The 15505-nt window shown below is 32.3% G+C and overlaps 1 long non-coding RNA gene across 1 annotated transcript; it reads left to right on the top strand.

Annotated features, from left to right (window-relative positions):
- The first annotated feature begins 3662 nt into the window (after positions 1–3662).
- LOC143058567 (uncharacterized) lies at positions 3663–9120 on the top strand. Its single transcript, XR_012973123.1, has 3 exons — positions 3663–4016; positions 7161–7240; positions 8510–9120. It is a non-coding gene; the product is annotated as an uncharacterized LOC143058567 (long non-coding RNA).
- The last annotated feature ends 6385 nt before the right edge of the window (positions 9121–15505 follow it).

The raw sequence follows: 15505 nt of genomic DNA, 5'->3' as shown, positions 1-15505 counted from the left end.
CATGACAGTCGTTCTTTTAACGCATAGAAAGAGAGAGAGAGAGAGAGAGAGAGAGAGAGAGAGAGAGAGAGAGAGAGAGAGAGAGAGAGAGAGAGAGAGAGAGAGAGAGAGAGAGAGAGAGAGAGAGAGAGAGAGAGAGAGAGAGAGAGAGAGAGAGAGAGAGAGAGAGAGAGAGAGAGAGAGAGATATATGTGTTCGTTGTTATTTATCTATGATTTCAAAAGAGCAAAACGCTTGGTCTTGTTTAACGAGAGTTGCACAACCTGATGGGAAATGTCGACAATTTATATATATTCGAAATAGAAATATTTCCGTTGTTTTTTTATCTTAGGGAACTACCATTTGATTTTTATGGGGGGGCTAGGATGAAATTTGAAAAAAATAGGCAGGACAGGAATTTTGAGTTAAAAAAGAGGCAGGATGTGACACTTGCAAAAAAAAAAAAGTCAGGACGACAATTTAGGTAAAAAAAAGTCAGGATAAACTAAAAAAAAAAAGGCAGGACCGATTAGAGTGAAAAATAAAAAGGCAGGACAGAGATTACAGCTAAAAAAAAATGCAGGACAAAATTTTTCATCCTAGCCCCCCCCATAAAAATCAAATGGTAGCTCCCTTACTATTCCAATTTTGCACGTTCAGATAGGAACGAACGAGTAGGTTCAGTAAGACCCTTTCGCAGCCCAAAATATAGCTGTTTTACAAACTTGTTAAAATGTAAACTTTTAGCTATTTATTGGAAAGTACTTACAATATAGCTGATTAAATTACATTGTATATACACACCAGGAACAAAACAATTTATAGACAAAGCTACTTGACACATTTGATAAACACTTTAAGAATTGATATATTTACTGAACAAAGTATATCTATATAGTAATTACGTGGATTATAATCTTTGAATTAATAAAAAAAAAACAAATGCATAAAATTGTTAATGTTAAGGCACCCTGTTTGAAAACATGGATTAAGGTAACGAGTAAGCTACGTGACACATTGTCTACATTTTGGAAAATAATCATTCAAACAAGGACACAACTACATGTACTTGGTCTACGTATAGTACTGACCCGGTTTTATTGCAATCTGTCTACATACGCTAAATAATAACTTATATTAATGACAAATCTACTTGACCTACTATTCACATAACACATATATATATATATATTATACAGTTAAAATTAATAAAAATGCTTGACACGTACACTGGCTTCTTACACGAGTGACAATCTTTGCAAAAATGAAACAGCTATATTTGACAGTCACGCACATTATTCAAACGTGGTATGAAGGCCAGACGAAGGACGCCTTCGGGTGCGGGAGTTTCTCACTTAATTGAAGACCTATCGGTGACCTTCTGTTATTGTCTGTTCTATGGTCGGGTTGTGGTCTCTTTTACACATTCCCCATTCTCATTCTCAATTTTACTAAACAGTTTGATCTAGTGACAAAGTCACCGTTCACACTGTCTACATACAAGGATTAAAAACGTAATATAATGACTAAAGCTACATGACTCATTGTCGTCACACATGTAATAAATTCCTTAACACAAGCCTCGGTCACACCTTATCGGATAGCTCGAACGGACGCCTAACGGATAACTTTGTTTCAATCCGTTCATGTCCGTTAGACGTCCGTTCTTATCCGTTAGACGTCCGTCCATATCCGTTGCATGTCCGTTAAGCAAAACTTTGAACAGAGTTCCAACGGATAAAATGTCCGTTGAACGTCCGTTAGGCGTCCGTTTTGTACGGTACTCGTCCGTTTTGTTTCCGTTTTGTATCCGTTACGTGTCCGTTATACATCCGTTGGAGGTCTGGAAAATAAATTCACCAAAGGACTTCTACCGGACGTTTAACGGATAAAACGGATGTTGAACGGATGAGAAATGGACTCATACCGGACGTATAACGGATAAAACGGATGATGAACGGATCTGAAACGGATAAATGCCAATTGAAAATTTCTCGTCAGAAATGCCAATTATTGGTATGTCAGATTTCTAAAGGTTCGTGAATTCTTATTATTCATAATCGATCTTAGAGTATAGGCACGTCTTCACAATCAAGCAGCTCTTATTCAGGCCAGACACTGTCCTTTGGTGGAATTTTGAAGACCAAACCAAAGCCAGTTACACAGAAACATTTTGAATATTTATGCGATTTACATGTATTATAATTGTCGCCTTTGATTTTTTCGTATATCTTGTTCATCCATTTTATCCGGTACGCTTCCGTTAGGTGTCCGTTTTCTGCGGTACTCGTTCGTTGGATGTACGTTGTCCGGTACGTTTCCGTTTCTCGTACGTTGCATATCCGTTGTGTGTCCGTTATGCATCCGTTACGCGTCCGTTTTATTCGGTTAGTACATCAACAGACTCCCAACGGATAATAATTTTGTCAACGGACAACTTTTATTTTCATCCGTTAGTCGTCCGTTCGTGCTATCCGGTAATATAAGGTGTGACCGAGGCTTTAACACAGCTACATAGCACACTGTCTACATACATTGATTGTAGTATTTAAAGAATGGAACAAGCTATTCGACATGTTTTCTACTTACACAGATACATGAAATGAAACTTCTAAATGAACAACACGCAAACTGACCGTACGGTGAACAAAAATGAATAATAAGTATAACAGCAATGACAAAAAGACGTGACAGACTGTCTATATATACATCTATTTATTATAAGCTTTGTAATTATAACAAAACTTATTAACACACTATTTATTTACATGGACTTTTTTGTACCCGTTACGAAAAATTGGCACATTTTTTTTTGTCGATTTTTTTTTCAATTATCAGCTGCATTCACTCAGGTGTTTTTCCATTAGCGGAAGAAAAATCCATTCCAGTAATGTCCTACCATATCGATATAAAAGAAAGAGAGAGGCAAACGATACTAGACAGACATTCAAACCCATAAGTCGGAAATAAACTGATAACGCAAGGGAGAAAAAGAAAAAGACCAACAGACAAATAATAGTACACTTAACACAACACACCAAACTAAAGACTAAGCAACTATAACCCTTCCAAAACCTGGGGGTAATTTCAAGTGCTCCGGAGAGGATAGCAGATTCTGATGTACACGTGTAACCCGTCGTGTTGCTTTGTTCGAAGATTAACCGTTATGGACATTTGATACCGAGGCACTCTTTACATAAAAAAAATAGTGGATACATTTAACAGTCTTGAAAATTCATGCATCATAAATTAATAATTATAATATGTTAAATTTAGTACTTCTCATTTGAGTTTAAGTTATGAGTATGAATTTCTCTTCTTTTTAATTTCTTATTTTCAACATGTTCAGGTGCCTGACATAGCATTCTTCATTCTAAATTTCAAGCAATTATTTAAAAAAGCTTACAGTGATTAACTTTTTTATGAGATAACGTTAGGTAGAAATTTTATAGAATTATCAAAATTATATATTTGAGGCCTATACTATTTGATTACCTTTTTATTAAACGCATAAAACATAATTTAACGTTTATGTTAATGCTATTTTGTAACGGTGTATCCACCGCTTTCACGAATTCATGTTATTAATCATTAATATTTATGAATTTTAATTATTCTTTTTTTTTTTTAAACGATAAATCTTTTATTGCACATTTCTTTGCTGTTTAACAAATTACTCGACTCACAGCATTCAGCCGGGTATCCCTGTGAATTAGTTACTGTTTAACCAGGGAGATTATACAGTAAATTTATATTTATATGTATATATATATATATTAATTATGATTAGTTATCATAAATACAATACATTGATTTTAACAATTTGTCTAAGTTCTTAGTTATGTGGAGGTCATCATAATGTAACGTAAATACGGAAGTTGTACTATTCATTATCCGATGTTGGTTATAATTTAATCATTGACCCTTAACCTTGATCGGCATAATCTCGTGAAAATTGAGATGATCGAATGATTGAAGGATATTAAACACGTGGAATGATTTCATGAACAAAGGATCTAAATTGAGTATTTCTAAAGGTGAGTTTTGTTATATTCCCATTGACTTATGATAAATTGATCAAGAAGGATTTTTTTCCCCATAAAATATTAGATATTTTCCAGTAATTAGACAGTAGACAGTACGGGGTCAAAAATCATGTCCTACAGGTAAACATTGACCATGCGTCACATTTAAACATCTTAAAATAATACATTTGTTTACATTTGAGTTTTTCTACATAATATATATAGTAATACAGAAGAATGATCATGCGCAATAATACATTATGGTTATTATATTTTTTTATAAACATCATTCAAGAATCTACTTGTTGTTTTATCAAGAAGTTTCATATTTTCATAATGTTGTTTAAATTCTGTTTTAAATATTCGATAGACATCAACATTGTTTTGTTTATACTCTGATGCATATGTAGATTTATGAATAGAGAATAATATTACAGTGAGAAATAGATTAATGTCATAATAATTTTTATCATATATTTTGTAGCCTAGTATTAGATTTTTGAAGGTGATTATGTGTGTTCCCATTTTTATTTTATCAAGGAGTATTTTGACCTATTTCCAAAAGTTTTTAAAGTATTTGCATGAAATGAAAAAATGTTCATAGTTTTCTAATTGGTTGCAAATATGGCACTGGTCATCATTTTTCAGATGCCAGGTGTACAATAGTTGTTTACAAGGAAGTATATAATGAATTAACTTCCATCTGAATATTTTTAGTTTGTTTACTTGTAAACTATTGAATATAAAGTTCAGCATTTTGTACAAATGGCTTGATGAATCTAATTTTAATTGTGTTTTCCATTTTAGAAAGCCAATTGGTGTTTTTTCCAGTATATAACATGAGCTAATACTTTTATAAATTTCTTTTGATGGAAGGTTTTCAATTCTGATCAATTTTGTATTATTTTGTGTTTTTAAGTATAGCCTTTTATCTGTTTTAACTTGAGTATTGCGCGAGTTATCTGATTTCATTATCATTTGCCATTTTTTTGGTATTGCAGCTCTTATTCTAGATAGTTCTGATATCCAGTTGGATTTGAGGGTCAATTTATCTAATACTGCCTTTTGTGATATATTTCCTGCTTCATCTATTATATCATTAATAAATAGTATTCCATTGGTTATCCAATGTGAGAATATTAAACATTTGTTTTGAAATTTTATATGTTTATTGCCCCATATGTCATGTATGTATTGTTGTCTTATATTAATAAAATTTGTACTGTTGGTTTTTATTTCAGAGATATTTTTCATCTTAAACCAACTTTTGACTATTTCTAAATAGAAAAGAGGGATTGTTTTACTGAGTTTTGGGATTGCTTTTATGCTACCTGGATTCATGTTAAATAAAGAAAAGTTTTCTCCAAATTTATTGAAAAAGAAAAGGGGGATGACTTTCCAGTTTGCAAATTGTGTTGATGTTAAACGTTTGACCCAGGATAATTGTATAGCTGATAAAAAATCATCAATGTTGATCATTTTAAGGCCTCCTTCCAAGTAATCTTTACATAGGGTGATTCTTTTAACTTTTTCTTTTTTATTACCCCAGATGAAGTTGTAAATTATTTTTTTAAATTCATTTAAAAATTCTTTGGAAATGGTTGTTACTGATGCCAAGAAAGTTAAATTTGGTAAGATGAGAGATTTAATTACTGTTATTCTACCTATCATTGTGAGATTTCTTCTGTTCCAGCTATTGATTGTATCTTGAGACTTTCTTAGAATTTTTTCAGTATTTAATTTGTCACATTCATTTTTATTAAGTCCAAAGTATACACCTAGGCTTTTAATAGGTTCTTTATTCCAGTTAATGTTTTCATATTTATCTTTACAGCTTTTAAGTCTGCCTAGCCATATTCCTTCTGTTTTTGATCGGTTGAGTTTAAGACCTGAGAGCGTTCCAAATATTTCAATAATATTCAGAGCATAGCTAATTTCTTGCTTGGATTTTAAAAAAAGAGTTGTGTCATCGGCTAATTGTGAGATTTTCAGACTATGTGTTTTGGAATCTAATTTTATTTGAAATCCCTTAATACCAGTATCTTGTCTTATTTTGCATGCAAGAATTTCTACTGCTATTGTGAAAATTAGAGAGCTGCACGGACAGCCTTGACGTATCCCGCGAGATACATTGTAAGTTTCTGAAATCCACCCATTATTTAGCATGCAGCCTTTAATATTCTTATATAATGTTTTAACCCATTTAATAAAAGAGTTTGGTAGACCAAATTTTATAAGGGCTTCATACATAAAGTCCCATTCTAGCGAATCAAAAGCTTTTGAAAAATCAATAAAGAGTAATGCACCATCTATGTTAAAAGTTTCAGCATAGTCTATAATGTCTTGGATTTGGCGTATATTAAAACCAATATATCTATTTTTGATATACCCATTTTGATCTCCATGAATTATTTTCAGCAGTATTGGTTTTAAGCGCTGGGCTATTGTATATGCAATGAGCTTAGTGTCTACATTTAATAGCGTAATTGGTCTATAATTATCCAGTGACAAAGGGTCTTTTTTTTTGTAAATTAAAGAGATGATACCTATCTTTTGTATAGTTGTTAGTTCTCCGTCATCATAGCATTTATTAAAAACTTCAACTGTAAATTCTTTTAAATTACTCCAAAAAGTGCGATAAAATTCTACGCTTAACCCATCTATTCCTGGAGATTTATTTAATTTCATGTTGAATATTGCTTTAGTGCATTCTTCTATAGTTAAGGGCCCCCCCCAAGGAATCACTTTCTTTTTCTGATAGTTTGTGATCAATGTTGGTTTCATTTATATAATTTTTTATATCATTTAAGTTTGGAGAAGTGCTTTTATATAAGTTTTCATAGTATGATCTTTCTATATTTAGGATTTCTGCAGAATCTGTTACTATTTTCCCTTGATTATTTTTTAGCGCTGTAATGCTCTTTTTTGTTTGTCTTGATTTTTCAAGGCCAAGGAAATATTTAGTATTTTTCTCTCCTTCTTCTAGCCATTGTACTCTAGATCTTATTTGTGCACCTTTAACTTTATTTAAATAGAGGTGTTCAAGTTCATTTTCAATGTTTTTAATTTCTTTTTTTATAATTTGGCTTGCATTTGTTTTCTCATTTAGTTTTCTTAATTTTATTTCTAAATTTTTTATATCATTTTTATTTTCAGATGATCTTTGTTTGCAGTAAGTAAGAGTTGCGGTTCTTACCTCTGATTTAAACATATCCCAGAGTGTTTTTAAATTTTTGGTGAGTATTTGTACTTTATAATTTTTGATTAAATCATTTATGAGGTCAATATATTTTTGCTCTTTAAGTATACTATTGTTAATTTTAAAGAAACCCCTGCCTCTTTCTTCTGAATTTTGTCTAACTTGTAAAGAAATGGCTTGGTGATCAGTGTATGAGATCATTGCAGGTCTAATATCTGCTTTTATAACATGCGGTCTTATATCAGGACTAATCAAGAAGAAGTCAATTCTGCTCGCTATGTTTGTTTCATTTTTCCTTCTCCATGTGAATTGACTAGTATTTGGATTAAGTTCTCTCCATATATCTGTTAAATTATTTTTCTTTATTAGTTTTTTTAAGCTATTTACTGGTTTGTAGTTTCTTGGGATGATATTAGTTTTTCTATCATTAATTGAGAGAGTTTCATTCATATCACCTCCTAATATAAGGATACCCAAACGATTGTTTTCAATAATATTTTGAACCTTTTTGAAAAATTTGTTTCTATTTTTGTGTAGATTTGGAGCATAAACATTTATTAGAGTAAAAATATTGTCATTTATTTCTATGTTTATCAAAATTATTCTACCTTCATTATCTTTTATTTCGTTTATTGTTTTACATTTTAAATTGTTTTTGACAAAGATTGAAACACCTCTTGATTGTGTGTTACCATAACTATGAAACATTTTGCCATCAAACTCTTTATTTATTGTTTGTTCAATATTTTCTATAAAATGTGACTCTTGAATGAAAAGAATGTTACATTTTTGATTTTTTGTCCATAGTTGTAATCTTTCTCTTTTGTTTTTTTGGCCTAAACCTTGACAGTTTAGTGATATTATATGAAGATTTTCACCCATTGTTTAATTTAGAGTTTATATGTGTAGTTGATATCAAAACTACATTTACAAGGAGACATATTTGTTTCACATCATATTCACAAAGTACTTTCATTAAATGTTTGGTTTTAAAGTTACACAGTATACTATAAAAACATTGGTACATGTACATGATTATTTGTGATTTAAATATATACAGTACTGGTAAACAAAATATGTGCACATACTTCACAATGTTCATGGAAGAAAATGAGACATAACAACACAAATATATATAAGCATTCATACATGTATTTAAACACATATTTTCATTTAATTGTCCCCATACATTAGTTTTAAGTATTGCTTTTTTGCCATAATTTGAGACTATAAATATATAATAAAAAAAAAACAGATATATTTTTTTTGTATCATGTATAATAATTTTATTGTTATTTATTTGTAGGTTTGTTATTTTAACAGTATAATGAGATTGTAGGACTATGTACATGATGTAGGCGTTTACCATGTTTACAGTATTTACGGAAACAATTGGAGTAGTTATTGTTTGCAGAACATACAGAATTAGTACTTGCATTTTTTTACAGAGGAACATGTTAGATGGTGATACATGTATTTGACTTGCGATGGATTGACAAAAGATTTTTATATTGTGGATTAAATTGGGCATTTGAAATATTTCTAATGTGTGGATTACAAGTGATATCCAAATGTTGTTTACATGATGTAAAATAGGACTATGAATAAGTTCTACTATTATAAGGATTAAAATGGACGGATAATTTGTTATAAAGCAAGGATGTATCATTGAGAAGTTGTTGCGGATAGTTAGCGAGATAAACAGAAAAATTGAATTCAGATATATGTGGAGTAATGAAATGATATCTATCAGGGATAGCTTCTTTATAAACTTTAAATTTGTTGGATCTATTTTATTTTTATTTCTGACAGCTATTCTATTTTCTATAAACAGTTCAAAAATATATTTATTTAATATGTTTATTGTATTTTGATTCTGTATTATTAGCGTCTTAATAAATTTGATTATCGATACAATTTTTTGTATGTATTTTTCATAAACAGGGAAGGCTGTTTTAGTGATTGTTTTATCACAGCTTGACTTGTTCTCATCTCTTGTTTGTTGGATCGCATATTGAGAGCAGAAACATTTATTCATTGGTTTCAGGAATGGGGTTATTTGAAAATCATTCTTTTCCATAATAAACAATATTATACACAGTTCATTACATATATATACATTTTCATTCACATGATTAATATTTATATTATTACTAATTTCAAGGTATATATAATCTAGAATTATATCACACTTTGACTTATTTTTTTTTGTATTTTTTTTTTGCATAAAAAGAAAAATAGACAAACAAGTAAAAAATATAATACAATATTTACAATTATTCATGGTTGTGTTTTAATTTGTAATTGTTAGGAGTTTTCAGATGTCCTTGGTTTTGTTGAGCCAATATCTCGGTCATGCAAAGTGTCGGTTGGTGTTGTTGCAGATCGTTTTGCTGTTTTTTGCTGTGGGGTTGTTCCAAGATATTTGTCCAGCGGACCGTGAGTTGTTTCCTGGGATTTGGATACTTTTTTCTTTTTCTTTTTTTTTTTTTGATTTTGTTCAGGAGACTGTTCTATTGGTGCCTCCGACTCTGATTTAGATATGTTTTGTGTTGGTACATTTACTTTACTGGTATCTTTGGTAAGTTCGGTAATATTACTGGTTTCTTTATTCTGTGGAGTATCATCAGTATGTGAGAGATTTTCAGTCGATTGAGATGTAACAATCTCCTCATCTTTCTCCAATTCATTTTCACTTCCTTCATCTGACTCTTCTGTTGAATCCTCTGAGGCAATTTGACTGTTTTTATCAAATTCAGAAATGCAGTTCTTTGAGATATGTCCGTTTTCACCACATGTCTTGCATTTCCAATCATTGCTACAGTTTGTTTTTTTGTGACCTTTTTGCAAGCATTTGGAGCATTCAATGTCTGTGTTGTTCTCATTTATTTGTCCTTTATAAAATATGAGGCCACGGTACTTGCCAATTTTTACGTTTCTTGGAATTGTGTGTGGAAAGGGTTCGCAATGAAAAATTCTGTCACCTGTTTGACAGTTTGTCATAAACCCATCGATCCTTAATCTTTCTCTGTGATAATTGAGTATGTTGAGGTGCCAATTTTGCAGGTATCTTAACAATTGGCCATCATCGGCGGACAGTGGTATATTTTTCATCCTTATTCTCACAGTAGTCGGACTCTCTTTTTCTACATATCTTGGGTTTCTAGGGTATACTTCAATGCGTTTTTTCCTTACTGTAATTGAATTAACCACAAGTGTATTCCTGTCTTCCTCATTGTCTGGGTAGATGCGCCAGATGCCTCCAATTACCCTCTGAAGCCCGTTTAGATGGCTAGCTGGTATTGTGAGGTCAATACATCTAAACAGTTCTGTGTGTGTTAGGTAGTTGTTTTTGTCGGGTTTTGAGATACCGAAAATGTCTGATTCAAGAATAAATACAGGCTTGATGTTGAAATATTCAGCGTCAGGTTCTGCATTATCTTGGAAAAGTTGTTGTTTTGTTTCAGTGCCGAGACATAGGAGCCGGCCATCTTGTCATTGTAAGGATTTTCACTGTTTTGATTACTCATATTGCAAAGTATAAAACTTCTGTATTTTGTTATCTAAAGATTATCTGACAGTTTCTAGATGTTAATTAACGTTTTGATTATTATTTAAATGGTTGGAGTGACTTTCACACTTGTACATAACTATAAATTGTTGTGTTATTCCGGGAGCTCTGGAAAACCGTGGTCAGCCATTCAAACCGGAAATTTTAATTATTCTCATTTCAATTCCTATCTCTTTTGCAGATGATTCTCTTACACAACATGCACAAGTGGAAATAATATCAGAAGGAAAATGATAATAAAATGTGTTACCTGCAGCATATTTCGTTTACCAAATTTATTATCAATAGTTTGAAATTTAGTTTAGAACAATCACTGCTACGTATAAAAAGGATGATACTGTAAATTCAGAAATTATAGCATTCATTTATTATTGCAATTTTGTAATATTAGACTGAAAGGCGATTTTGATTTTAACGATTTCGAGAAAAATCCTGTTTAATTCATGTAAATTACTCAAAATGCGATTTGAATGTATTGCGTTAACAAATCTGTCGTATTTTTCGCAATAATTTCTAAATTTACGATAGTTAAAAAAGATGAAAAAAAAGTGATGTTTTCAAGTAAGAAATCAATCTATACAGCTTAACAATCATAGTATACTTCAAAACTTACACATACTTAAGTCGAATATGTTTTTTCACCTAGTTTCAAGTGAAAACAGTTTTGCAAGATCAAGTTTAACATTTGAGTGTCAGTTGTAAGAAAAGATGGGAATTTTAAAGACAACTTGAAAACATGATAATTGTGATGTATGTATTTACAGTTTTTGGGAATGGATTCTAATCATTGTCGTGCATGTTTGTGATGCTCATCCAATTTGGTCAATATACTATAGACTATATACAAACATCATACAAGTTTGAGCTGTCCTTATTTATAGACTTAGATTCAGCTTTCTACGGACGATTCTTGTACCGAATCAAGAAAATGACTGATTTTGCCATTGTTTGTGGACTTGCCCCTTTATGGATTTCCGTTGGAGTTCTGTTTTTGTATTACTGTTTTTTTAAACTCCGACCCGACCTGACAAAATGTAAATCAATTCAAGCGGGAAAAGGAACGGTCAGATTTACTTAAGGAATAACTGCATTATTTTTTCTGTCTATGAACAAATAACATACAAAATGAGGTATACATCGAATAACCTTCGTAGCTGGTTATTTTAAAGTGTGCACCACATTTTTTATTTTATTTCAAATAGACAGTACAAAAAAATTGCAGTCATTTCTTTTAACTTAATTATTCTTCCATTTTAAAATGGAGTAAATCATGAACAAACGTTGACGACGTCATGGTCACATGACAAAATTATGTCTATGAGCTGATAAACAAAACAACGTAAGCCAATCAGAAGACGCGCTACACCGTCGTGTCGTCCATGTTAATATAAACCCGGTAAAACGTCTAATTCAGTAGGTCACATTCGTAATGAAAAAGGAACTTGTTTGTACGTAAATTTTACGGACGCCACCAATAGAATGCAATAGTTGGTTGACCTTTATGGACTAACCATTTCACAGATGATATCGAATATGTTCCTTATGTCGTGTCTGCAATCCCCTTCCCTTTTCATGAATTTAACTTACTGAATTAGATTGTACACTGGGTGTGTAATACCCTGAGCAACACTATATGTACCACATGTAGAGATGGATCTGCTTCCCCTCCCTATACACCTGAGGTCAACCCCGTTTTGTGGTGTGTTTAGTTTTCTATGTTGTGTCTTGTGTACTACTATCTACATCTTATCGTTTGCAAATTATCCTATAAAATATATCAAAGATTGATTATATGATTGTGCACAGACAGCCAACATCATTTTAGACAAATGAAACATTTCTTGTTATCATCTTTACTCCGGGAGAGAAATATATATATCAAGAGTCACTTCAATCCTTAGTAGATTGTTTTTGTACGTCCTTTACATAACTTGAAAATATTTCCTAATTCTCATCACCCCTGCCTACACCTGCCTTGACCAAAACCATACGACAAATATATTTGACAACGATCAGTGTTGATCTGTGCAGTGGAAGTACGAAATTATTAAAGGAAAGTCTTTTTCTTGATGTTGTCAGGGGTGTTAAAATTTAACAATGCATTTTTATTATATCAACCTTTGGTTATTTCAAGAAAACACATACTATCATCTATATATCTATGCGTTCTTTTTCAAGCAATAAAAGACTTAACACGATTCTGTCTCTGATAAATGTTTAACTTCAAAGCCCAATCCTTTATTTTTTCACAGTACTATATAATGATTGGTTCATCATCAGCTTCTACACAGAGCCCATATATAGCAAGTCTATCAATATTAAAGTGTTATACAGTATTCAAATTGGCAATTGTAACACATTCACTATAATGCGACGTATTCACAGTGCCGATTATGACTCTCCTTTGAGATCCGTCAGCGATAAGACTTGAAAAGCGAAAAAGTCTGATTACTATCCTCAATGATCTGGAATGTCCTGTCATTGTCTGAACATAGTCGTATACGTTCGGAACAAATTCCTACGGATCGTAAATGATGTGGAGAGGTCAACCAGACATCCTGACAATAAAACATGTCTCATGACATCCGTGAAGACTTGCAATCATGACTCTGTCGTGACATTTTCTGCTGTATCGGATCAAAATTGTAACAAGGATCAGTGTTTTCTGAGCGGTGTCCTGTGGAATATGCATAATCTGGATACATTTTTCATTACTGGGTTTTCCCCTGATAGAGTCAAGATAGCAACCAGGTTTTGAATGCCGAATGCAAACCATCTTGCCGAAACTGTTTGGGAACAGGCCCGTTATTAATACGGCATTTGACACTGGTACCCATGTCAGAGTCTCGACTATTACAGACGAAAAAGACGAAGTCGAAACAAGCTGTTTGCAATGCGGTACAGAACACTATAATAGCATTGTGTTCCGACAGTACCTGATCATCAAGATATGACGAAAGTTTCTAACGGAAATCTCCCGACAACGCCGGTTCACTGTCTGGTCATTGTGTGATCTCTCTTGGATCTCATTTGCAATTTCTAGATGAGAGCTAAGATATGAGGCATACGTAGAGCGATGTGTATGTTGTATACTTTATCTCCAGTTCGATGAGATAGATGCGTTCAACATAATCACAACATGTTGTGTTGTTTAGTTATAGAACCTTATATAGTTGATAGTAAAATTCAAAAGAAGAATAACTGTCTGTATGTCTGTCATCCCTAGTTTTTTGTGAGATTCTTGTTGTTTATTATTTTGTTTTCTATGTTGTGTCATTTGTACGAAAGATACCAAAGGGACAGTAAAACTCATAAATCGAAAATAAACTGAAAACGTCATGGCTAAAAATGAAAAAGACAAACCGACAAACAATAGTACACATGACACAACATAGAATCCAAAGAATAAACAACATGAACCCCACCAAAAACTAGGGGTGATCTCAGGTGCTCCGGAAGGGTAAGCAGATCCTGCTGCACATATGTCACCCGTCGTGTTGCTTATGTGATACAAAATCCGGTAAATAGTCTAATTCGGTAGGTCACATTCATAAAAGGGAAGGGAATTGTAGATACGACGTAAGGAACATATCCGATATCATTTGTGAAACGGTTATTCCATAATGGTTAACCAACTCATGATGGCGTCCGTAAAATTTACGAAGGGATGTTTTCAACTTCACCATTTGGAACTCTTGGTTTAATAGCTTCCTTGTGATCAGCAACCCTCTATCAAGACAATAATGATAGGAAATGCAAGCACGGAAATATCGTATCAATTGGGAGATATATACCCCTTATGCAGGTGCTGCTGGAATGTTGCTACTTAGAAATGGAAAGTTCACAATTAGAAAGCTGAAATCATCTCTTTTGTCGTAAAGTTTTGTTTTTAACCGACCCTCATTGTCAATTTCTAGATGTAAGTCAAGATATATCATTAGCAACACGATATATACCACATGTAGAGCTGGATCTGCTTACCCTTCTTATGCACCTGATATCAACCCTATTTATTTTGGTGTCTTCACTGTTCTATGTTGTGCCTTGTGTATTAGTATTTGTCTGTTCTTTACGAAAGCCGAGAACGATCATTCAGAATTCAGAATTCAGAATTAAGAATTCAAAATTCGAAATTCAAAATTCACAACTCCCAAAAACAAGAAAGACAATCCTGTCTTATTGCAGTTAAAATACAAACAAAACATATATTATCTGAATCAGTGTCGAAAGGATAAGTGTCAACATCATGTGAGACAAGTGAAACAGTTCTTGTTATCACTTATTACTCCGGGTGAGAGATATATCGAGAATAACTTCAATCATTATTAGTTTTTATAAAAAAGAAGATGTGTTATTAATGCCAATGAGACAACTGTCCACAATAGACCAAAATAACACAGAAATTAACAACTATAGGTAACCGTACGGCCTTCAATAATGCACAAAGCCCATACCGCATAGTCAGCTATAAAAGGCCCCCATATGACAATATAAATCAATTCAAACGAGAAAACTAACGGCCTTATTTATATAAAAAAAATGAACGAAAAACAAATATGTAACACATAGATTTTCTTTCACGTTCTTTCCATAACTAAAGAATAATTCTTAATATAAAAAAAGAAGATTAGTATGATTGCCAATTAAACCATTCATTCAATATAAAAGATTTACATAGTTTTCAAAATGTCATTTTTAAACCATGTACTATAACGCGACGTTCACACAGTG

Source organism: Mytilus galloprovincialis, chromosome 14 (genome assembly GCF_965363235.1).
Source record: "Mytilus galloprovincialis chromosome 14, xbMytGall1.hap1.1, whole genome shotgun sequence".
Taxonomy (NCBI): domain Eukaryota; kingdom Metazoa; phylum Mollusca; class Bivalvia; order Mytilida; family Mytilidae; genus Mytilus; species Mytilus galloprovincialis.
Note: the sequence above shows the minus strand (reverse complement) of the source record. Positions and strands in the feature narration are given on the sequence as shown.